This window comes from Trachemys scripta, chromosome 7 (genome assembly GCF_013100865.1).
Source record: "Trachemys scripta elegans isolate TJP31775 chromosome 7, CAS_Tse_1.0, whole genome shotgun sequence".
In the NCBI taxonomy this organism is placed as follows: Eukaryota; Metazoa; Chordata; order Testudines; family Emydidae; genus Trachemys; species Trachemys scripta.
This window is the reverse complement of record NC_048304.1, coordinates 26,561,664-26,584,306: the sequence shown is the minus strand read 5'-3', so window position 1 is coordinate 26,584,306 and position 22,643 is coordinate 26,561,664. Positions and strand designations below refer to the sequence as shown.

Genomic DNA, 22,643 nt, shown 5'->3' with positions numbered 1-22,643 from the left:
TGGGTTGGCTTTGTTCTTTGGGGGGGGGGTGCGGCCGAGCTATAACATGGTTGGAACTGGTCAAGGTTTGGGAAGGGGAAGGAGAGGCTGTTTATTCATTGGGTAGTGGCAGATGCTGTCTTTGCCTGTACTGTTACTTAAAATGTGTTTCTTATTTCTGCATGTCAACCAAGCCATAAAGACATTTCTCTACCCATTTTCTATGTTGTGGGTTCTGCTGCATTTAGAACAGCAGTGCTTTCTGTGAGCATGTATCACTAACTGCACTTTACTCATCCCACCAATGTATCCTTGGGACTGCAGATTTTTTTAACGTGGGAGGACAGGGCTTGTGGGTGTGGGACAGACAGAAAAGTAGTCGCATTATGATGGCACCAGACAGTTACACCATACCAATTCTGGCGCTGTGAATTGTGGGGCCCAATCCTGAATCTGAAAACACCTTATATTCGTCATACTTAGAAAGGAGGGTCCAGACATAAGTCAAAGGAAGTCTAATATTTATTAGCAGTATTATATGGAACATGTAATTAATTTTTTTTAAATGAATGTAGATCCACAAAACATGAGACTGAATCTGTGAACAACCCAATGTAAATGTCTCTGTACCCATCTCCTTGCCCTCCCCTGACAAAGGGCGAATGATGGGGGAAAATTGTTTATGGGGACAAATGGGAGAGTCTTGTGGGGGGGTTTGGCGTTTGGGGAGCAGGCACTTGGTAGGCTTTAGGGACTTCTGTAGACTCATCATTCCCCTCCTGGATGCTCAGCGGAGTCCCCCTGTGAGGGGTTTCAGATACTGGTATAGGGTATGGTCCTGGGAGTCCTGCAGGCTCCTCCAGGTCACTTGGGGTGGTTGGGTCCTCCACCTTAGCAGCACCCTGGGCAGCAGGTGGAGGGAGAGGTGCCAGTTCATGGAGAGGTGCAGTGGCCACAACAGCAGGCAGACCCCAGAATTGTTCAGCTACCAGTTCTATCAGCCTCTCCATTAGGGAATGCTCCTGTTCCCTATGGTGTGCCTCCTGCTTCATGAACTACTTCATCAGTGTCTCTTCCTGCTGAAGAGTCCTATCCTCCCATGCCCTTAGGAATTAAAACTGTTCCTGGTTTCTCCTGTCCATGCCAATGAGCAGCTTCTCCACAGCCCTCCTCTGTCTGCTGTCTCTGGGGTATTTCTCCTGGCGAATAGTTTCCATCTCAAGAGCCAAAGGTCCAGCCCATTGAAAGAGAAGAGTAGCGTTAATTTTTCCTTGTTGAAGAAGCTGATAAATCCCCCCATGACTTTGCTGTAGAAGGCCACAATTTTGATACTTTTCATCATACCAGGAATGCAACTGCTAGACTATCCTTGGTTCAGACAACTGTTGTGGCCCATGAGGAAAGAGCAGAAGCTAATAGTGGTAAGAAAAATGTACTAATATTTTTAAAAATGTAAAATGTTCATAGTGTCTAAAGAGTGGACTAGGATGCAGTGGCAGTTTCTTCCAGGGGCTATGTTACCAGATTGCAATGTCTTCTTTAAAGCCTTGTCAACTTTTTGGAGAACATAGCAGTTTTAAAAAAAACAGAATGGAAAGGAGAAGTGACTTTCCAGTCATGTGGAGGAGATCCAGGAACTATGCCAGAGAGAGGTTTCTGCTAATGGTTACCACTCTACATATTGTTGAATGTTGGGGTTTGGTCAGCTATGAAGATGGACCAAGCTGGAGTTTCAGCTACACCAGAAATGTATTGAAATGTGCTTATAGGCATGGGAGGCAATTCGACTGAAAATTGACTGTATTCTCAACTAGCATATGGAGTGTGCAAAGGGAGATGCAAGCTACGTAATCTGATTGTAAGGGGATGGTAAGATTGGGGGCAGGGGTGAAGCACTGAAACAAGGGACAAAAGACAGCTGTAGTTAACTGTAAGTTTTCTACAACTGTCCCATCCCAAACCGGGACCTTTCTAAACCTGCACCCTCCCTTCCTCTGGTCCATGCAGCCCTGGGACCATCACTGCCTTCATGCTGATTGAGAAATGCACAGACACCGGGGCACAATGATTGTTTCTTAATAATGTTTTATAACTTCTGCCAAATGCATCATAGTAGTTCATCAGAAATCAATAAAATTGTTGATTTATAGCCATATCTTGCTTGGGGACCATTTAAAGGGTTGAAGCTGAGCGGGAGCTGGGCTTAAAATCAGGAATGCAGCATCAGAGCAAGAGAGGACATTGGCAGAGCGGGTGGGGGTCCATTGTAACTTAACAGCCTTGGGTTTTGGTTCCTGACACAGCTCTCAGTCCTCCTTGGATTTGGCAGGGGGGATCTGCTGGGGAGGAGTGCAGAATCACATGCTTTTTGTCCTCCAGTAATGCTGAAGCATCTTGTCCCTGTTGCCACTGCGCCCTGGCCCTCAGTGGCATCTTGTTGGACAATGAGCTCAGCGGGGTTGAGGGGCTTGTGAGCCACTTCAAGCTCTGTACTGGGAGCCCATAGCATCATCCTGCTATTTAGACTCACACAAATTTGATGAGAGCTAGTGTGAGTATGTGTACAGGAGCAAGGGAATCGTACCAGTAGCTCATTGTGTAGATATAGCCTGAGGGGCCTGATACAAAAAGGGTGTGTGTGAGAGAGAGAAACTATGTTAATTACAGCAACCCTTATTGAAAAGAGGCAAATGAGTTAGCCTACTCTTCAGTTTCTTATTATTATCCAGGTAATACCAGAAGTTGTTTTTCTGTAACAATAAGATTTGACAGTTGTTTTTCAACTTTTGCTCATTGTGCAATAGCAGTGCATACAGTGCTGAATTTCCATTAGCACTTGTTACTGTTTTCACAGCAAAATGATGGATGGTGCCATTACTGGTACAGCTTTGTGAAAGAAAAATTAAGCCTGTGCTTTTTAATTTTTGTAGTTACGGCAATTACCCCAATTACTTTCAAATTATAGTTTGCACAGGCCCTATACCACATTTGAACAACCGAGAACAACCATTCTTCAACTTTCTCTGATATCTGCATGCACAGCATCCAAACTCTGGGCCTTTTACTGACCCTCCCATGAGTTTGTGGAAAGGTCCTCTGAGTTTAAGAATATAAAGTACTTACAGAAACAGAACAGGGTCATTTTCATAAGACTTAACTATTGTACATGCAAAAGGGCCTTACACTTTAATTTATATCACACAGGCAAGTTTGGATCAAGCCCTATAATAATAATGGCACATTCCTTGCCATCTAAATTCTATAGATAGATAAATAATCTATCATTTGCGTGACTGTACGTCTCTGTATAGCACTGCTCTAATTTGGCTATATGTATTTCTAATATTTGTACCAGGGAGTCTGTAGCTAGTAGAGCTGAAGGAAGCAAATCAAGGTCAGGTGGTCTGTTGCCCCTCAGTTGGAACAGTGAAGTACATAACTTCCATACTCCTAAGTATGTACCACACAGAGGTTCATAATTTTGTGCAAAATCCTGCTACATTGTAATAGAGAAGCCCACAAGTATAAATCCCCTCTGTTTCTTAATGAACCCTCACCCTTAACACCCAGGGTAATTCAATGCACCTAATTAGACATATAAAAAACAGATGATATGTATTGAAATGGATATTCAAAGATTTAGGATTGCTACTAGCAGTACCTATCACATTTACAATGGCAGTAGCCATATCATTTTTTATTACTATGTAAATTGCTAGTCATATAAGTCAACATCCTTCATGCTTGCTTCTGATCTGTTGTGAAACCAGCAAAATGTACTGTTGTGATTTAGCCTGATACAAAGTTTTACCCACAGTATATTATATGAAACACAATCATTCTTACCAACACATTTATTTTCTGAGGAAAAGAGATTCCCCTATCTTGTTTCTTGTAACCAACCAGTTATCCTCATTCTTACAACCCCCCTTTTCATATCTTCCTGTTGACAGCATGATTTATTTTTTCTGGTAAAGTAGCAGCATGCTGATCAAAGGTTTATAGAGCCTTGCCTCTCCTTGAATCGACAAACAAAGGTGCAACAAAGACAAGATCTAAAAGTTTGCAAACCATTATCAAAGCAACAGAACTGGCAAACATCAAACGATCCTAAACAAGTAAAGAGATGAGAGCATCTGTGCTGTGATCCATATACACAAAATCCGTTGAGCTGTGGAATGAGTTGTGCAATATGAGGTACAATGCAGTATGATTCAGACCTTATTTTGTAAAAATTTTAAGGAAGCAATCTAAATATTTTGCATCAAATCCCAAAAAATATTGCATCTGTAATAGAGCTGAGCCCATCCTAAACATCAGACTGAACACCCTCAGATTCTGAGGAAATCCTGAGCTGCATCAAAACATTGCAGCTTAAACCTGTGTCTAGTAATACACGGTCTTTCCCCTTGAAGGCAAACTGCAACATTTGTCTGGTTTCTGTTTTTTGTTTTTTGGGGTTTTTTTTTTTTTTTTGCAAATCTGTGATGAAATCCTGGCCCTATTGAAATCAATGGGAGTTTTGCCATTGACTTCACTCGGGTCAGGGTTTCACTCCTGGTACACTAAGGCTTACAATGGTTCTGGAAATGTTTGGAGTTCAGGTGGAAACAATGAAAATCAATGACATTGTTCTGAGCCAGGCAAAAGGTGACCACTATAGGATGAGTTTTGTTTTGAGTTTTTGGGAACTACAAATGTCACATACACCTTAATGCAGCCAAGTTGTGCAATAGGCTGTGAGATGCGAGGGAGATGGTGAAATGCATAGATTTTTAAGGCCAGAAGTGATCATTAGTTCATCTAGTCTATCCTGTATAACACATAGATCATAGAACTTTACCCAGTTACCCATATACTGAGTCCAATAACTTGTGTCTGTTTATCTTCTAGAAAGGCAGTCAGCCTTGATTTGATGACATTGAGAGATGGTGAATCCTCCACTTTTCTTGGTAATTTGTTCTAATGGTTAATCCCCCTTTCTGCTAAAAATGTGTGCCTTATTTCTAATTTGAATTTGTCTGGCTTTAACTTCCAGCCATTACTTCTGGTGATGCCTTTCTCTGCTAAGTTAAAGAGCCTTTTAATACGTAGTATTTTCTCCCAACAAGGATAATTGTGCACTGTAATCAAGGCACCTTTCAATTACTGTTTTTGCTACGTGAAACAGCTCTTTAAGTCTCTTACTATCAGGCATTTTTCTCCAGCCCTCAACTAATTTTTATGGCTCTTTTCTGCACTCTCTCCAATTTTTCAATGTTCTTTTTAAAAATGTGAACATCAAACATGCCCATTCAACTGTTCTGTCACACACAGGATAGAAACTCCAAAATCTAGCCCCTTCTCTGTACTCCACATCCATCCCTGCTCCCCCTCAGTGTCCCTGGGAAGGAGTTGCCACTGCAGCTTGGAGTGCACAGACTTGGTTCAATAGGATCACAATGCCACTGAAATTTGGCCCAGCTGCCCATCCATCTGGCACTGCAGAGGGAGAAGCTGGGTCAAATTTCAGTGGTGTTGCAACCCTAGGCATCAAATGCCCGAACACCACTCTGGCCTGGATTTCAGGTGCTGGAGGGATGCTATGTACTATTCTGGCAACAGTACTTTCTTGCCCTCTAAATTGCATGGCCCCTGTGCAGCTGCACCAGCTATTCCTCCACCAGTGGAATTGTACACAGTATTTTAGTATCAATGTCACCAGTGCCATATACAGAAGTAAAGTCACCTCCCTACTTCTACGCACTACTTTTTTGTTGATATATCCAAGGAGTGCATTGGCCTTTTTAGCCACAGCATCACATTGGGAGAACATGTTGAGTCAATTGTCCACTATGACCCATAAATCCTTTTCAGAATCACTGATTTTCAGGATACAGTTCCCTCATTCTGTAGCTGTGGTCTTCTTCTTGTTGGGTTTTTTTTTTTTCAGATGTATGCCCTTTTGTTTGACTGTTTTAAAATTTCATTTGAATGGGCCCAGCTTACCAAGCAATCCAGATCACTCTGTATGATTGCCCTGCCCTCATCACTCCACCAATCTTTGTCATCCACAAATTTTAGCAGTGGTGATTTTGCATTTACTTCATGGATAACAATACTGAATAGCATCAGCCCCCCACTGGTCCCTGCGGAATCCTACTAGAAACCTCCCCATTTAGTGATGATTCCGCACTGATGACTAGTTTTGAGATCTATCAGGCTGCTCCTGTGATCTCTTCCCCACTGTCTCCCATGGACACGCCTTCCAAGACACAGGCTGCTTCTACCTGCAGTCTGTCCCGATTGGAACTCTGTGGTTCACCCCGCTTTAAACTGGATCACCAGGCTACAACCATGGACATAGTTTGGGGATGACCGCGGGGGGGGGGGGGGGGGGGGGGGGCCCCCCCTCCCAAACAGAGGCGAGAGGGGGGGGGGGTCACGCGGGGTCATATGCGACTCGCCCTCGCCTGATTTCTGCCCTGCTGCAGGCCTTGCTCTGCTCAGCCCACCTGGGAGTGGAAGGAGGGGGGGGGTGTTTCCTTCCCACGCCGCACTCCCCCCGCCCAGCACATTTCGGCTCGCGGGGAGTGGAGGGGGCGGGACGAAGCAGCTGTTCGTCTGCGCTCTGGGTCGCTGCCTCAGCAGCTGGACGCCGCCTCCTGGGTCTCAGTGCCCACCTGTTTCCCGTACAACAGTGCGTGCCTGCGGCAGGTGGGTGCGGCACGGGAAGGAGAAAGGGATGGGGCACGAGACAGTGGGGAGGGGACGAGGAAGAAGAGAGGGGGATCTGGGAATGGGCGGGGGAAGCAGGAACCCGGCATGTGTCAGTCCCTCGGCAGCAGCAGCAGCAGGGAGGCAGCCGCTCCAGAGCAGTGATATCGCTGCAGCAGCTGATGCCGGAGTGGCCTCCAGCAGCTGCTCGGGTTCTCCTGTTAAGCCTGGGTGGCAACCCAGGTATCACTCCAGACAGGGGGAGAGAGCCATTGAGCCCAGGAACTGGCTTCCGTGTGCACATGTGTGCGTGCCCCCTCCCCCCCCCCAATATCGCGGTCAGACTAGGCCTGTGGCTACAACACACCCTATTCCCATTGTCCTGCCATGGCTGCAGTGCGTGCTGTGCCTTATACCCCCTGGCAGTTCTGCATGAGCGCACTCCTCAGGTGACAAGTTTTGCTACTTTCACCTCTGTCCAAGTGGAGCCCTGCAGCTCTACCACACCCAGACTGACCCTATGTGGCAACCTCCCTCTTTCTGACTGTATTACCATGAGCGGCCCAAATGTAATTGAGACCAGCAAGCCATTCCACTCTGGGTGCCTGTGACTGTTAATTGATTAAAGTGACTCAAAACAGCTCCTTCCAAACAGACATATTGTTCATTCACCCAAAAGTATACCACAGTTAGGGGGAAAAGGTTACACCACAAAAAGGCCTGCATGCCTGGGGCTTGCTCCTGCTCACAGTGTCTCTCAAAGCTGCAGAGCCCCTGCCTTAGTTCCACAGCCCTGCCGCATCAGCATCGCTGAGGGTGACCAGACAGCAAATATGAAAAATCAGGACAGGAGGTGGTGGTGGTAATAGGAACCTATATCAGAAAAAGACCCCAAAATCAGGACTGTCCCTATAAAATCGGGACATCTGGTCACCCTAGTGTCTCTCCTCAAGAAGCTGCTGCCCATTTATTCTTCTTTTCCTCTAGGCCTGGCTTTTTACAGCTTAGTGTTCTTTTGATCTTAGTCCCTGGCCTTGGAAATGTAGGCCTCCTGGCAACAGGCAGGTAGGGAGTTCCCGACTAGCTCACCAATTGTTTCTCTTAAGGACCCTTTGGTATTGTCCCTGGAAATATCTTACCTCTATCATTATTTCATTTCCTGCTTGCTCCTTCCTAACTGTCTTCTTTGATGTATGTCCATACAGTCAGCCAGAATAATATCAAGTAAGTAAACTGAGGCACGTTTAATCATACAAAATAGTTCTCCACATGATATAACCTGTATAGGGCTAATCTTTTAAATCAGAATGTTGTGTAGTACTAAGTCAAACTTACACAAAGTCTACGTATTTTACATCTATGCAGTTACCTTTATCAACCAAACTTGTAATCACAGGAGAAAATTAAATCAGGTTTGTATGACAAGATGTATTTTTCAGAAATCCATGTTGACTTCATCAATTATATTCTCATCCTTTAATTCTTTATTAATTGAATCCTATATCAGTTTTTCCATTATTGTGCTTTGTATTGATGTCAGGCTAACTGACCTACAGTTACCTGGATCCTCCAGCTCATCTGTTTTGAATAATGGCACAATATTAGGACATTTCCAGTTTTCTGGAATTTCCCCAGTATTCCAAGATTTATTAAAAATAACATCAGGAGACCAGAGATCTCCTCAGCCAACTCTTTTAGGATTCCCACAAGTTATTCAGGCCCACTGATTTAAAAATGTTTAGCTCCTAGTAGATGCTGTTTAACATCCTCCTTAGTCACTAATGGATTGGAATATAGTTAATCATCCACATGTGATATTTGTACATCTTCCTGCTTCTTTCCAAATACAGAACACAAGTATTTATTGACACTTCTGCCTTTTCTGCATCATTATTAAGAATTTTACCATATCCATCTAGTAACAGAGCTATACCATTGTTAGAGAGTTGTTTGTTCCTAATATTTGTAAAAAAAAATCCAAAACCTTCTTATTGTCTTAAATTGTGCTAGTCATGGCTTTTTCCCTTATTTCTTTTGCTTTTCTTATCACTCTTCCATATTTCATAACTTCTATTTTATATCGATTGCTCTCTGATTCCCCTTATTTTTCATTTCATGCACCAATATCCTGGAGAAATGTCTGTGCTCAAAAAGAAAACTCATTGAAAATACCATTCAAATTTAAACACATGAACAAATGTCGCAACTTACACTGAATCCATTCCACTTTAGAGGTCTTTTGACATACTGAATCACTTAATCTGTGCTCCAACAATTTATTATTTCACCAGATGCCCTAATGCAATTTCTTCCATATATTACTTTTTGCTAGTCTCTGTTTTTCTGTTTAATTAATAGTGTGGGATTTTTAGTGAATCCTTTAAACCCATTTTGAATGCATCAAAATTTTTCTTCTTTCAATGTTCAAGGAAGTGTAGTTATGCCATTATGATCAGTACATATTGTCATAGCATATTGCAGATTAACAACAGCTTCTTGACAAACTGAAGCCTTCTTTTCCATTTGTCTGGGCACTTAGTGCGCAGCAGGCTAGTGTGGTGCAGATTTATACCCAGCTCACCATACACTTAGCGTCTCCATGGGGTCAAAGCCTTAATCTAGAATAACTCCACTGATTTCCATACAATTACACCAGTGTAAATAAGATCAGACTCTTGCTCTCTTGTCTTTTTCTTTCTCCCATTATTTCCTTTATCTTTAATCCTACATTTTGTTTTAGCCTATGTCCTTTTGTTTTCATCTGTCACTTCCCCTATCATATTCTAGTCTATTTCAATTTACCCTGTGTTCTTCTCCTCCTCCCACATCCAATACAAATATGTAGACTTGTTTAAAATGAGGTTAAATGGTATTTCTCCTGGATTACACAGGAATACACCTGTGGGGAGCCCAGCACTGCTTCCTCGTGTCTTTTAATTCCAAAACAATGTTAATGATATAGATTAATGGAGAGAAAGAGACAATTATAACTGATCCTAAATTTAGAATTATGGGCCTGGATCCAAAGCCCCCTGAAGACAATGAGAGTCTTTCCATTAACTTCAGTGGGTTTTGGATCAGGCCCAAGATTACTTTGGTATTTAACACTGCTTTATTTTGAAGCTATACTAAGAACCAGGGAAAACTGCCTTGAAAACTAAGCCCACCTTTATTTTGAAAAGGAAAGCTTGACAACTTTTGCCAGGCTCTGGAACTTAATTAAAGTAGTGGAAAATTTCAAAGTGACAAGTAACTAAAGGCCTATTCTTATTCTTTTTCTCTTTTTCAGTTCTTGTGAGCGGAAGAGCAAATGCATGTGGATCAGGTGGGATGAAAGAAAAAGACTGTCTTACATGGTCTCAGAGCTTGTTCATTCATCCAGACACCCACCCAAACTCCCTTCAAAAAACAGAAAAATGACTCCTCTTGACCCCTTTTAATATTCTCCTATAGATTTTTCTCATGAATTAAGCTGTGTGGGATATCTCCAAGTTCCCATCTGTTTGCACTGTGATCACAGAGCTCTCACTTGTGATTTTAAAAAAATGTTTTGTGCTGAACATTTCTGAAAATGAGAATACACCTTTCCCCCCAACTTTAATTGATACGGACCCTAATACCAATCTAGCTAATGATCTCTCTATACCAGTGGTCTCCAAACTTTTTTGATCACGCACCCCTATCAGTAAAAATTTTTTGACCACGCACCCCCAAGCAAAAAAAAAAAAAGGTGCTCGGACTCCAGCCCAAACTGCCAAAGCAAAAAAAAGGAAAAGAAGAAAAGCCCCTGAATTGCCGAAGCAGCGCTCCTCTGGTGGCGCTCCTCCTGCCTCGCACCCCACTTTGGAGACCACTGCTCTACACCATAGCTAAGTTAATTAGTCCCTCATTGCATGTAGTTCTTTGGATATCTATAAAGGACCATACATACAAAATATGATTTTAAGCAAGTCTCTTTAAGAATTCTTATCTCTGATCTGCAGGGCAGATTTCAGGCCTAAGCCACCTGTCATTGGCCACTGTCAGAAGACAGGATACTGGGCTAGATGGACCTTTGTTCTGACCCGATATGACTGTTTTTATGTTCTTATGTAATCCTGTTCCTATGAAAATCAATGAGAGCAAGATTGGGGTCCTCAATTGCATAATTTATACTTATTCCATAGGTTGAACTCCCATGACTATCAGTGGAAGTGCTGGACAGAGAACAAATGCAGAATATGCTATGGATATCTGCAGTAGAGCTCAGATAAGATGCTTTTAAAAGCCCATGATGCTTATATGTCTGCATGTAAACATATTCAAGCCCACCTAGAACCCTAAGTATGTACTTGAGCTGCTAGCTTCTGGTCCTACTTGAGCTGCCAGAGCTTCAGTGTTATTTTTATTCAAACTAGCTAGATCGAAGCTAGCTCAGCTATGTCTGCATGTGCTTCAGTCACACCTCTGATTGTAGTGTAGACATTTCCAGAGAGGCATAAGATATATATATTAGCCTGTGATGGGTTGCTCTACTCACAGCTGGATGGCGCAGCCTCCTGGCGGTTTTGGAGAGTAGCTAGGTCAGGGCAACGCTCTCTTTATCTGAAGCCCCGCTCTCACTCCAGAAGCTGCTGGGGCCTCTTCATGACTCAGCCCTCCGGGGTGGGGGAGTCTTTTCTCCCAAACAGGCTCAAGCAGTCTTCCTATGCACTGCCCCACTTGTGCCATTTCCCCAGTGGCTGGTGGGGGAACCCAGCGAGCTTCTTTTAATAAACGCTTTCAGCCCTCAGCCTAACAGGTTAATTGGCCCAGTCTGGCCTCCGTTAACTCTTTCAGGGTGAATGTGGGGTGGACACCCCATCACATAGCCATATTTATTAAAGTTTGCAAAGGGAACATGCTCTACAACTCCCTGCACCAACTAAGTCAACTATCCAGGGATGGGATTCCACCTTTTCACTCTCCCCACCCCATAAGAAGTCTTCTATGGGGAGTTATCACATCTGTACAGCCCCTGACTACCCTGTCCCACTCCGTGCTGTAGAGTTCACTGGTATAAGGTTGGGATATAGTTGCTTTATGCCAGAACAACTTGGTTTCATGTTAGACTGTCTGCTAACAGGACATTTTGCTCATGCTGGAGTAAATCTGAGTCTATATGTTTATGAATATGCAACGTGTTTATGAATATGCAGAGTGTTATTGGAATTTCATATTGAATATTTACTGTACACTACGTAAAACTGACCTACGTGCTACAAAATGACTGGATGGCAATAGTATTTGCATATGTTCAGGTTTTTTTCCTAGGACTGATTAGAAAATTCAAGCTCTTCATTGTTTAGACTCTCTATCTAACTCTTTTTAGATAACAAGTACAAAACCACTATCTAATCCAAGTAGGAAAACAACAGAGCAAATTGAGAATGCTATTGTTCTCTTTTTGCGGTTTATAATGTGCTGTCAGATGCAGTTTCTAACAGTCCCTTAGGGTAAGTCACAAACAAAAATTATCACATCATCAACTTCATTGCCTCTTCCCAGAATCCCTAGTGTGTCTGTTTAAAGTTTTATTTAACAATGGACTGTATCAAAGGAATATCACCCTTAAATGATTAAATCCATTCCAAATCCAGTGGAAAAGAAGAGTGGGCTGAGGTTTTTCAGGCAGCAACCAGACCTTGGACAGTTTAATTGTGGATAGTCATAGCTAAAGCTGCATTTTTGTCTCATCAGTCATGGGTGGCATGGAGTCCATGATTTTCTTGTTTTTCAACTATATAGCCGTGATTTTTGGCATGTGGGGACTTTTTCCTGACGGGTGGATGGACGTTGTGGTAACTGTTCAGTTGATTTCACCAGGAATCTCGAGTACTGCCAAGTTAAACCCCAGACTGCATGGCTGGTTTATAAAGAGCTCCAGGAGCTCAGCAACAACAATACGTGATGCAAAGGACCCAACCAGCGAACTCTGGGGATGATGAGGTTTCTTCCTCCCTCAAGGTAACATTCTGTAAGAATGGAGTTTGGTTGGGGTCATAGTAAGGAGAAAAAAATAGTGGAACTATTTTCATGCACCACTTTCCATACCCACTTCTCTTTGGGCACTTCTCCCTTTGCCTTTTCATGATGTCTTCTGCTCCTCTCTCCTGGTGATTGCTGTCCCATTCCCTTTGAGGCTCATTGGTGCTTTCTTTTGCTGTCCGTTGGAGGCTGCTTGCCTCTTTTTCCTGTTTTCTGTGGAAGTAGCGTCATCTCATTCCCTGTCATCTCCTTCCCCTTCAGCTGGCATGAATGAAATTTGGGTTAGGTGGCAGAAAGGTTGCATGCTGGATCCACAGTTTTGCAGATTAGGGAACCAATTGATTGACTATGCAAAAGACCCCAAGTATGTGTCAACCAGACCTGGAAATTCTCACTGAAATCAATGAGAGCTACGTCCATGTATCCGAGAGCAGAACTCAGCTTTTAAGAATTAAAAATCTTGTTTTCAAACTTCACACAGTTGAGAGAAGAGAAAAGCAGAGCATATGTTTATAAGCAAAATAATTTTTAAAGAGTGGGCCAGATTGTCAGTTTTTTGTCCAGCTGTTTTGCCATTCTCAAGCAACAAGAAGTAGCCTTTTAATTCCCCTAATAGGTTTAGGGTCTCCTGGCATAGGGCATTCCCCATGGTACATAACCATAGCTTTGCCACTTGCTTTCCCTAGCTTAGGAGGATGTGGCTGGAGTGTGCAGTATTCCAGAAATCTCCTGTCAGCAGAACAGTCCGTAGGGACTAAAAAGTGCAGAAAATCCTACAATTAGCATGATGCAAGAGTGAGTGATTAAACTGAGCTGTGTAAATTAAGAACACACAGCAAGCTGTAGATCTCTGAATCTCTCCAGAAGGATTCTCAACTTGAAATAGCTGGAAGTGTCTTTGTGGTGGTCAAGTTTTCTGTATTTAGTGAGCATTAAGGTTCCGATAGCTCAGCAGGAAATTATCAGTTTTTCAAGTTTCCAGATTTCTAGAGTCCTCTCTACCAGTCTCAGATTCAAGACATCAAAGACTTGACTGCACCGATGTATACCTTAAATTACCCAATACAAAAATACAGTTATGTTAGATATGTCTTATTGATGTTACCTGAACAAAACAGTGGAGCGAATCACTGTTATCTATCCTATTATCAACAGCAGAGCTCAGGAGCAAATCTGCTTAAAAATGTGGCTATTTTGCACAATCGAGCACCATTTCAGTAAGAACAGGTGAACTCCTCCAGATAAAACAAAAACACCATTCACAACTTGGAATGAACTCTAATAGCAGGGTTTTGAAGTTCTTTTTTTCCCATGCTTTTTTATTTTCATGGTAGTCTCTTCTTTCTAGGTTCTCAGAGAAACCATATTTGCAGTGTTTCTGACCTGGTGGTAGCAGAATGTATCTTTACACATCATATTCTTGAATCCTGCCATATTTCAGCTCAGTTTTTCCACTTCTGAGAGTTTAGGTGTGAAATCTAGGGTTACCTGGACTGATCCTCTGAAAAAATTGACATTTTTAACACCTAGGCATATATGCCCTAGCTTTATCTCAGCAGATGAGAAGGATTAGAACTTCTGGGGTGGGTTAAATTCTTGTAGCAGAAAAATGAGTTGATGCAGACTAAAGCTATTCTTTACTAGCCTCTTTTTATATATAATATGCATATAGTTCCTACCAATGCTGTAGCTGAAAGAGCAGAAATAGAAGCAAAGCTTACATATATACAGCACAAGATTTCAAAAACTCAGCAAAGCAGCTCTGGTCAAAATGTTAGTCAGGCTATTTGCACACATAAGCTGTTCCCAAAAGCTAAGCAAAACTCGTGTGCCTTAATTCCACTCCAAACAGATTCAAATCCCTTGGTAACAAAATGTGTTTGGAGCTGTCCCTCAAAGAAAAGAAAAAAAGAAAAAAAAAACCCCACAGCCCACTGTATCCAGCTCCAGATAGGTACCAACATGTCTAGGGATTGTCTGGATTAGTACATTAAACTATTTTAAGATAACATATGTGCAGGAAGTTCAGCTTTAAAAGTCTTAAGCATTGATGGGTAAATTAAGCCAAGGAATAAGCAGGTGAAAATCTTGTTGCCTTCAATGAGATTTGCACCGATTTATGCTACAAATTAAATCCAACCCATGTGATAACCCCCATGGAAACCTTTCAGGAAGTCTCCCTTCAGATATTCATTCCAATAAAGATATTGATTTAATATCTTTATCGCTTTTCAAGTAAAGTTAGCATGAATTTTCAGTTTGCAAACATTTTGAGGCAAAAATATTCATGAAATCAAAATATTTTTATTCTTACCCCTTTTTTGACCCAAGTGGTTAGCCAACTTTCAGGGTTGTACGGGTTGTTTCAGTTAGGAGGAGAAATTAGTGATGGAGTCAAGTATTTCTTTGCTGCAATCCTGTTTGTTACGGAGAATATACATAATGTCCTGTTTCCCTGAACACAAGAAGAGTCAAGCAACAAGAGACACTTCCTTTGCTCACAGTTCCAAGTCCCTTTCAAGCCAGGATGTAGCCCAAGAACTCTCTATCTCTCTCACCTTTTTCTCAGGGTGGCCTACCAATGCTTCTGTGACTGTGTCTGGTTCTTCCTTGCTGCCCTCTCTCTCCGCTTCGTTGGTCTTCTGCTGCTTCTTTCATAGACAAACACATTTCCAACCAAACAATAGCCAGTGAAACTTCTCTGCCAACATGTGCTTGTGTTTTGGGTGGAGGCTCCTATGGTTTCAGCCACCTACATCTATAAAAAGCTTAATTGTTTCTTACATGGATCCCAAAAGGAGGGTAACTGCTACACCCACCAGTTTCAACAAGGTTTAATCCAATCCATAACACACACTAATTTTGTGCACAGAATAAAATTCAGTTTAATCCAATCCATAACACACACAGCCAGAATAAAACAGGACCCAAAATTCACTGACATTCACAAAATCTGGCTTTTTTTTTTTTTTTAAGAAAAGGTGCTGGCATTTAGTGTGACTTTTATGTCCATCAGGAAGGACTATTGCTATTTTTAGCAGAGCACTGTGCCAACAGATGGTTGGACATGAGGAACTTATTCTTGGATCATGATGGAGGAAAACAGCCCCTCTTTCCTCCAAGTATTAACTAATAAGACACATATATATATAATAATCATCAGAAATCTGACATTTATATAACATCTTTCATTCTGGAGAATCTTAAAACATTGCCCAAACTACACATACATTTTGGGATTTTAAAAGCAACATGAGGGAAGTTAGCCTCATATCTTCCACATTTGAAAACCTTGATTTAAATTCACAAGTAGTTTACAATAAACGCGTATTACCATGAGCTGAGGGCAAATGGCGCAGCCTATAGCTTAAGAGTGAGATGAGGCAATTTTTTGCCTGGATGACCGTAGTAACACGCTTAATCTTATGAAATATGCCATTGGGTTTTCAGTCCCCTTGGAGACAGACTTGACCTTGGGTTTTTAAGGTCTTATCTCTGGCATCTTTGTTCATTCCCATTTGGCTGCAGCATAACATTACCACTATATGGGGTAAAATATACCTCCAGCACTGTCCCATGAACTTGGCACATCGCTTTCAAGCACCGATGCTTCCAAAAAATGCCCCTCTGTTCCACAGCAGTGTCATGCAGTGAAGCCAAAGGGATTGGGGCTCAAACAAATAAGTGTCATAATCACTGAAATAAATGTGTATTATTTAGTAACCTTAATTAAAATCCTGGCAGATTCTGGAGCCATACTTCTTGCTATGTGTTGCTAATCACAAAGCCTGCTTTTTATGTGGTGTCACATTATCAATGCATTCTCTGCTGACTGACTTTTCCTTTTATTTCCAGGCGTTAGTTCATGACTACCTATTTTCTCACTCTTCAGAAATGTCTATAGTTTGTCATGATTCAGCTTTATGACTCTTGGCATGAGCCCCTAGAGGCAAATGGGCAACTGCTGCTCTCATGCTACCATGAACTTGCCTGATTCTTCTCCCAGTCACAAAATTCTGAGATTAGCCACTGACAGTTACATTCATGCATAGTTGGTTAATATGATGTGGTATGTGAAACAATCCAATCCTGTTCACAAATTCCTGGCATTTTTATATTATTTTTCCATCCTTATTTTGAAATTGTGAAATACGTTTTTTACCATGAGTTAGAGTATTTCTCCAAGTACTAAAAAAAAAAAAAATTGAAATTGTTTCCTTGTACTGTCTGTGCATCTGTATCCACTTCTCTTGTCTTTATTCTTAGATTGTAAGCTTTTTGGGACAGAAACTATGTTTTTGTTCTGTGTTTGTACAGTGCCTAGCACAATAGGGTCCTGATCCATAACTGGGGATCTTAGGCATTATCACAATATGAGTAAATATATAATAATAATAATAAAAATAATGATAATGCAGTAATTTGAGCTGATCTACCCTAAAGAAACACAAATCAGTGAAAAAATAATTATGGTGATAGTTTTACAATACATACTAGTTTTTCTTTTAATGAATTCAGTGCTTGTGAGAGGTAGATTGTCAGACTCAGAGACTACAGTCCATTTATGCATAGCAAAAGTACAACATGAGCAACAGTACTGCAAGCTTTCTCACAGTATCTCACTCATCTGTTTCAACCCAGCTATGAAGGGAGGAAACGAGAAGGTAGCTTATTCTTCTGGCCCATTCCATCCTTGGATTTCAGTTTTGATGGCAATACTTAGTCACCAGAAATCATCACTGAGACACCAAGTCATTTCAAATCGTAAGCTACTGAAGAACTGTTATAAGGTAATGACTTTCCCTCACTAACAACTCGCCTGGCTTCACTCCGATGAACTAGAATGAAAGGCGCTGAGATTTATCAGCACCAAGCGCAAGCCATTTGTGGGAGCAGTTGTTGTGATGTAAGGATGTGGGGGAGGTGACAGAGACCAAAAGCCATCTTCCATTTGGTAAGGCAGGGCTTTGAATTCTAGGGCGGGAGATAGGACGGTGGCAGGTGGCAGCTTACAGCAGAATCTCTTTTCTGGGGTATATAGTGCCTGAATTAAAATAACTGTTAAATAAAAGCTCTCAATGCCTTACTAAGAACACTGCCACATCATTCAGTACCCTGCTCCATAATATGTCTCAGATTTATTTTATTGCCATAAAAGCACAGGGCAAACCTAGATCCTGTGTGAGCCACATGAAGACCCTGTCTGATACACATAGTGACCCTGTGCCTCCTATCTGACTCCCAGCCTCCTGTGGTTCTCTCCTGACTCCATATCAGCATGGCTCCAGTAAAACCATGCTGACAATGCTTCCACCAATATCTGGAATCCTCCTTTAAAGAAGGCTCTGCAGGCAGAGGTGGTGCATGAAAAAGTTAAGGTTGCCTCAGGTTCTATTTACTTCTCCAAGGCTTGAAAAGGAGTGGGATGTTGTGCATCCCCCTCAGCCCTGTCCCAGCCCTCCTTCTATTCCTGTCCTGTACTCTCCCCACTCCCACTCCCTTCATTTTACACTTGAATTTCTTGACTGTTTTCTGGATAACTTTATAACCTTAAAGTTGCACTTACAGAGGGCTTTTTTTTTTTCATTTAATTTCCTTAGGATTTAAAAAAAGAAAGAAGAGAACAGGAACTGAATATATATATAAAATATGACACATATGTCAATGATAACTTAAGGGCCACAAATTAAGAGTTTCATATGACTTCATATGAAGCACCTTTCAAATGGCCTTACCACTTAATGTACAGTCATACCATGTAATTAGAGGGAATGGGGCTGTGCTAAATGACCTTGGGAGTTACAGGTATGGGGCACTTCAGAGTTTAATACTTTGTTTATTATTTCCCATAATTATGTCACTGAATTACTGAGATTGCTGTGTGTTGTATAAACATTATTTAACATTCAGATTACTTAAAAACTCTAAATGAAGCTTTGAAATAAATTCAGATTGGTTCCTAGGGAATTGCTGAATAAGAGAACCAAACCTAGAAAATCAAACCTGCAAAGTTGTTCAGCAAATAACTTTGCAGGAAATGGATTCTAAGAAAACCCTGCTTCAACCCTACAACCAGAAAAGTATTTCAGGGACTGCCATGGAGGACCCCTTCTGTCACTTCTAGTCAATGGCACCTGCCTGTGTTTCCAGGTAGGCAATCACAGGCCAGTTTCATTCATCTCTCTCAGTCATGGACAGTGGCTGGAGGCTCCAGGATCAGTGATAATAAAGGAGGGTTGGGCAGAAGTAACCTCAGTTCTATTCCACCTGGAAATTTCTCCCTCACAGCCATCAATCATTAAAGAGTTTTGATTACATTTACCACCTTAGAGAGATTGACATGCCTGCCACCAGCTTTTGTGAGGATGTCAGATTTATAGATTTAGTGTCTCCTAAGGGATTCCATTTACATTGTTCAGGTATCACAGTATGTTGGTGCAGCAGAGCACAATCCACGTTTTAACCTTTACCCATTTGATAAATAGGATCATAGATTTTAGGCTGAGGATGAAGTGCCCTGGTAGTAAAGGTTAAAACAGTCACCTCACTGATTGTGGGGGCAAGCAGTGGGTGATTGGCAGCCATGGTTTTCCCAAGGTTGGGAATTAAGGTATATAATATTGTTAATAAATCATAAACACACTATCTGGAGTAGACATGGGATGTGTCAGCAGATATAGGCAGCCTATATGTGTGGAGTTTTGTGTATCCAAGAACAGTAGCTAGCCATAAACTGTTATAAGTGACAGTATCCTTAGTTTATAGGTTAGAGGGCAGCTTAGGGACATCATGCCCCCACTAAGTGGTGAATGTGTTCTGAAAGGACTGAGGCCAGCGATGGGAAAAGGACTGTCCTTGCCTCTCTCCTTTCATCAGCTGCCAGCTCACTTAGCCTGTGGGTCTAGTTTGTTTTTGTTTGTCTAGTAATCAAGCTGTGGCCTCTTTAATCATCAGAACATAATTGTTCCTATTCACATGTGGCTTTGACACGCAGCTCCATCACAATTCCCTTCTACTGCATGTAACATGACCGTAACATAGCCTCGTAAAACATGCTCCACTAGGAGCTTGATAGCCTCATGTTGTATATACTCAAACCACCACATTTCTCAGTACAATTTGCCACTAGAGAGTAGCTCTCTAAAATGCAAAGCTTTAGGCTAGAGAGGCAATTGATTCTTGATTCTTATTTACTTATTGGGTATGAACATAATTGGACTTTCATCACAAAATATTATCATTAGCTGGAGCGGGTTTTGTTTGACAGGCCTGATAATCAATCATCAGATTTCACCACTTGTTTTGTGGCATTGTATTTCATCACTTGGTACAGTATGTAACATTATAAAGCATAAGTTTGTTAACTGAGTGTTTATTTGAATGGGTTTCACTATAAATAAAGGTTCTCTATATACTGTTTTAAATAAAAAAGTTTATTTTTACACCAACTATTTGCTTTCCTGTGCTAAATCTGTGTCGAGGAGAAATCCAGGACTGAAGGAGCATGAAAACTGATTTGTTTCTCACTAGAATGGGTGATCCTTCCAGGTCAGGTAAGAGACTTTTGGTCGGGTACTGCTTCACTGGTTCAACAGAACATGTATTTTTTTCCAGCACTGTAAGTCACTTATCCTTTGAGAAAGAAAAAGAAGGCTGGTATAGATTAGGAATGGTAATGTAAAGCTTCTACCCACTGCATAAAATTCTTTCAAATTAATACAAGCATTAAATTGTCAATGCTTTTTCCATATACTGCAGATATTAAACAGGACATGCCCGCTAGGGTTGGTATAAAGTTTTGTCAACATTTTTGGCATACAAGGTCTCAGCCTCGGGTCAATATTTTCTTACCAAATTTTGTTGTTTCAATTGCCTTTTTTACACTCAGATATAGTAACTCAAACATTTAAAAAAAATGAAATTTGGCAGACCATTAGTCCATAATGTGATCTAATGCCTTTGGGTATTTTTTTGAATGTAAATCACCAAGATATTTAAGGTTTGAGGTTTAAAAACTGTGCACGCACTTTATCAACTTCTTTTAAAAATATTTAGTATGCATATTTACTGCACGTGTATCTTATATAGAGTGGAGATTAAACTGCAGATTACTTGCTAAAATATGCAAACTTTTATCCATGAATAAACAGTCTCATGCACTCCTATTGAATGTTATTTATTGTTACAAAAGTTGTATTCAAATTACAATTAAAGCAAAGGAAAGTAAGACATGAAAAAGCAATGTTTAAGTAACAGTAATGGCTTAAGTTGGCCACACAAAATAAAGAAGTTTATTTATTCTCCTGGGATCTGATCCAAAGAGCACCAAGGTCAGTGAGAGTTTTTTCATTGATTTCAATGTGCTTTGGATCAGGCCACTGCTCCATTGCTCACTTACCCTATTGTGCTGATCTATTGCAGCATGTATACATAGCACAGTAGCACATTCATCTCAGTCACCTGCAGAATGTATTTTATACTTTGGGGCAAGTCACAGATGGCATAGAAGCTTTAATTCTGAATTTCTTTGCTTCTGTAAGTTTGAGTCAAACAGTTTCATATTTGTGTTTAATAGTCTATATTCTTCATTTATTAAATAATAGGGGCTCCTATTGAAGGACACAATTAAACCCCTGTACAGTATTTAAGGGAAATATTACAGACTTTAACAAACATACTTAATACAATGTACATAGGCTAGGGAATTCTAACAGATATTACCTCATTTGCAAGTAATTTTTAACAATTAGCTTAGAAAAGTATTGTGTAATTTTTGTTAGACTTACACAAACTATACTTTTCTTGTAATCAATTAAAAGTGGCAGTGTAACATACAGCACTCATTAGGAAGTGATTCCTGAAGTTCACGTACAATTTGTTCGTTATAGTGATTTGTGGGAGCTTATAGACTCTTTCTGAGATGCTGGCAACATCCACCAAACATCTCAGACACATTGTCTTTCTGAACCTGAACTTTTTTAAAGGTGGTTAAACATGTTGTCTGCTTTAGTTTCCTGTCTATCTTCATCATCAGCCAGCACCTGTTTCCAATAAATTATACACAGTGCTGTATCAGCAACACCTTGGCAACAGCTGCCACCCCTAAAAGCAGAATGCCCTTGAGGACAATACACCTGTGAACACATACAGTGTTTATTTAGCTGAAAGCCAAAACTTTAAGTTACATAAAGCAATTATCTAAAGCCTAATGTATGCCATTATTAACACAAAATAACCTTGTTCTTAAAAACCTATAAAAATCTATTTAAAGGATTTTTCCAAATCCCAGTGAAACATGTACTAGCACTGCTGATCTGCTATTAGCCTAGGACTTAAAAGTCTAATGGTGGGAAGGGGTGGGAGGTTGTGTGTGTAGAGTTACAAAGTAATATTCATGGCATAGATTTGGATTTCATTTTACAGAGAGAGATGGGAGACACAGCCAAGTATTTCTGGAGACATTGTTGAACACTCATTATTTTAGTTCTGTATCAAAAAGTAGCATTTTGTTGTTGAAGAATATAAGTATCATGTTAAAGTAGAGTTTGATGTTTCCATTTGCATTAGGCAGTAAAAGCTATTATAGCAAGAAAAAGCTTTCATTGCTAATACAACTAATCTTTCACCTCTAACAGTATTATCCTTTAATGTAACAGAGAACCTCCTCTTAACAGGAGAAAGTGGTGTTTGGCTGTTTGTAGCAGATCACAGGATAATGCAACTGAAAAGCATTGTAATTAAAATAAAACAAAAGTATGAAATAAGCTCTCAAGATATGGTAGAACAAGGAGAAACATGAGGAACGCCCTAATTTATTTTAAATAAACTATAATGCTATATACTTTCAGCCAAATATGCATGGTTTTTATAATACTTGGCACATGTGCCCTACTAGTACTTTGTACTTAATGTCTCCAGAGTTAACATTAAATATCAAAAGTTATATATGTTCTGTATTAAAA

General features: G+C 40.8%; 1 long non-coding RNA gene across 1 annotated transcript; it reads left to right on the top strand.

Annotated features, from left to right (window-relative positions):
* Positions 1 to 6,592: 6,592 nt before the first annotated feature.
* Positions 6,593 to 17,940, top strand: LOC117880467. Its single transcript, XR_004646534.1, has 5 exons — positions 6,593 to 6,675; positions 9,965 to 10,000; positions 10,842 to 10,998; positions 12,520 to 12,660; positions 17,323 to 17,940. It is a non-coding gene; the product is annotated as an uncharacterized LOC117880467 (long non-coding RNA).
* Positions 17,941 to 22,643: the final 4,703 nt, after the last annotated feature.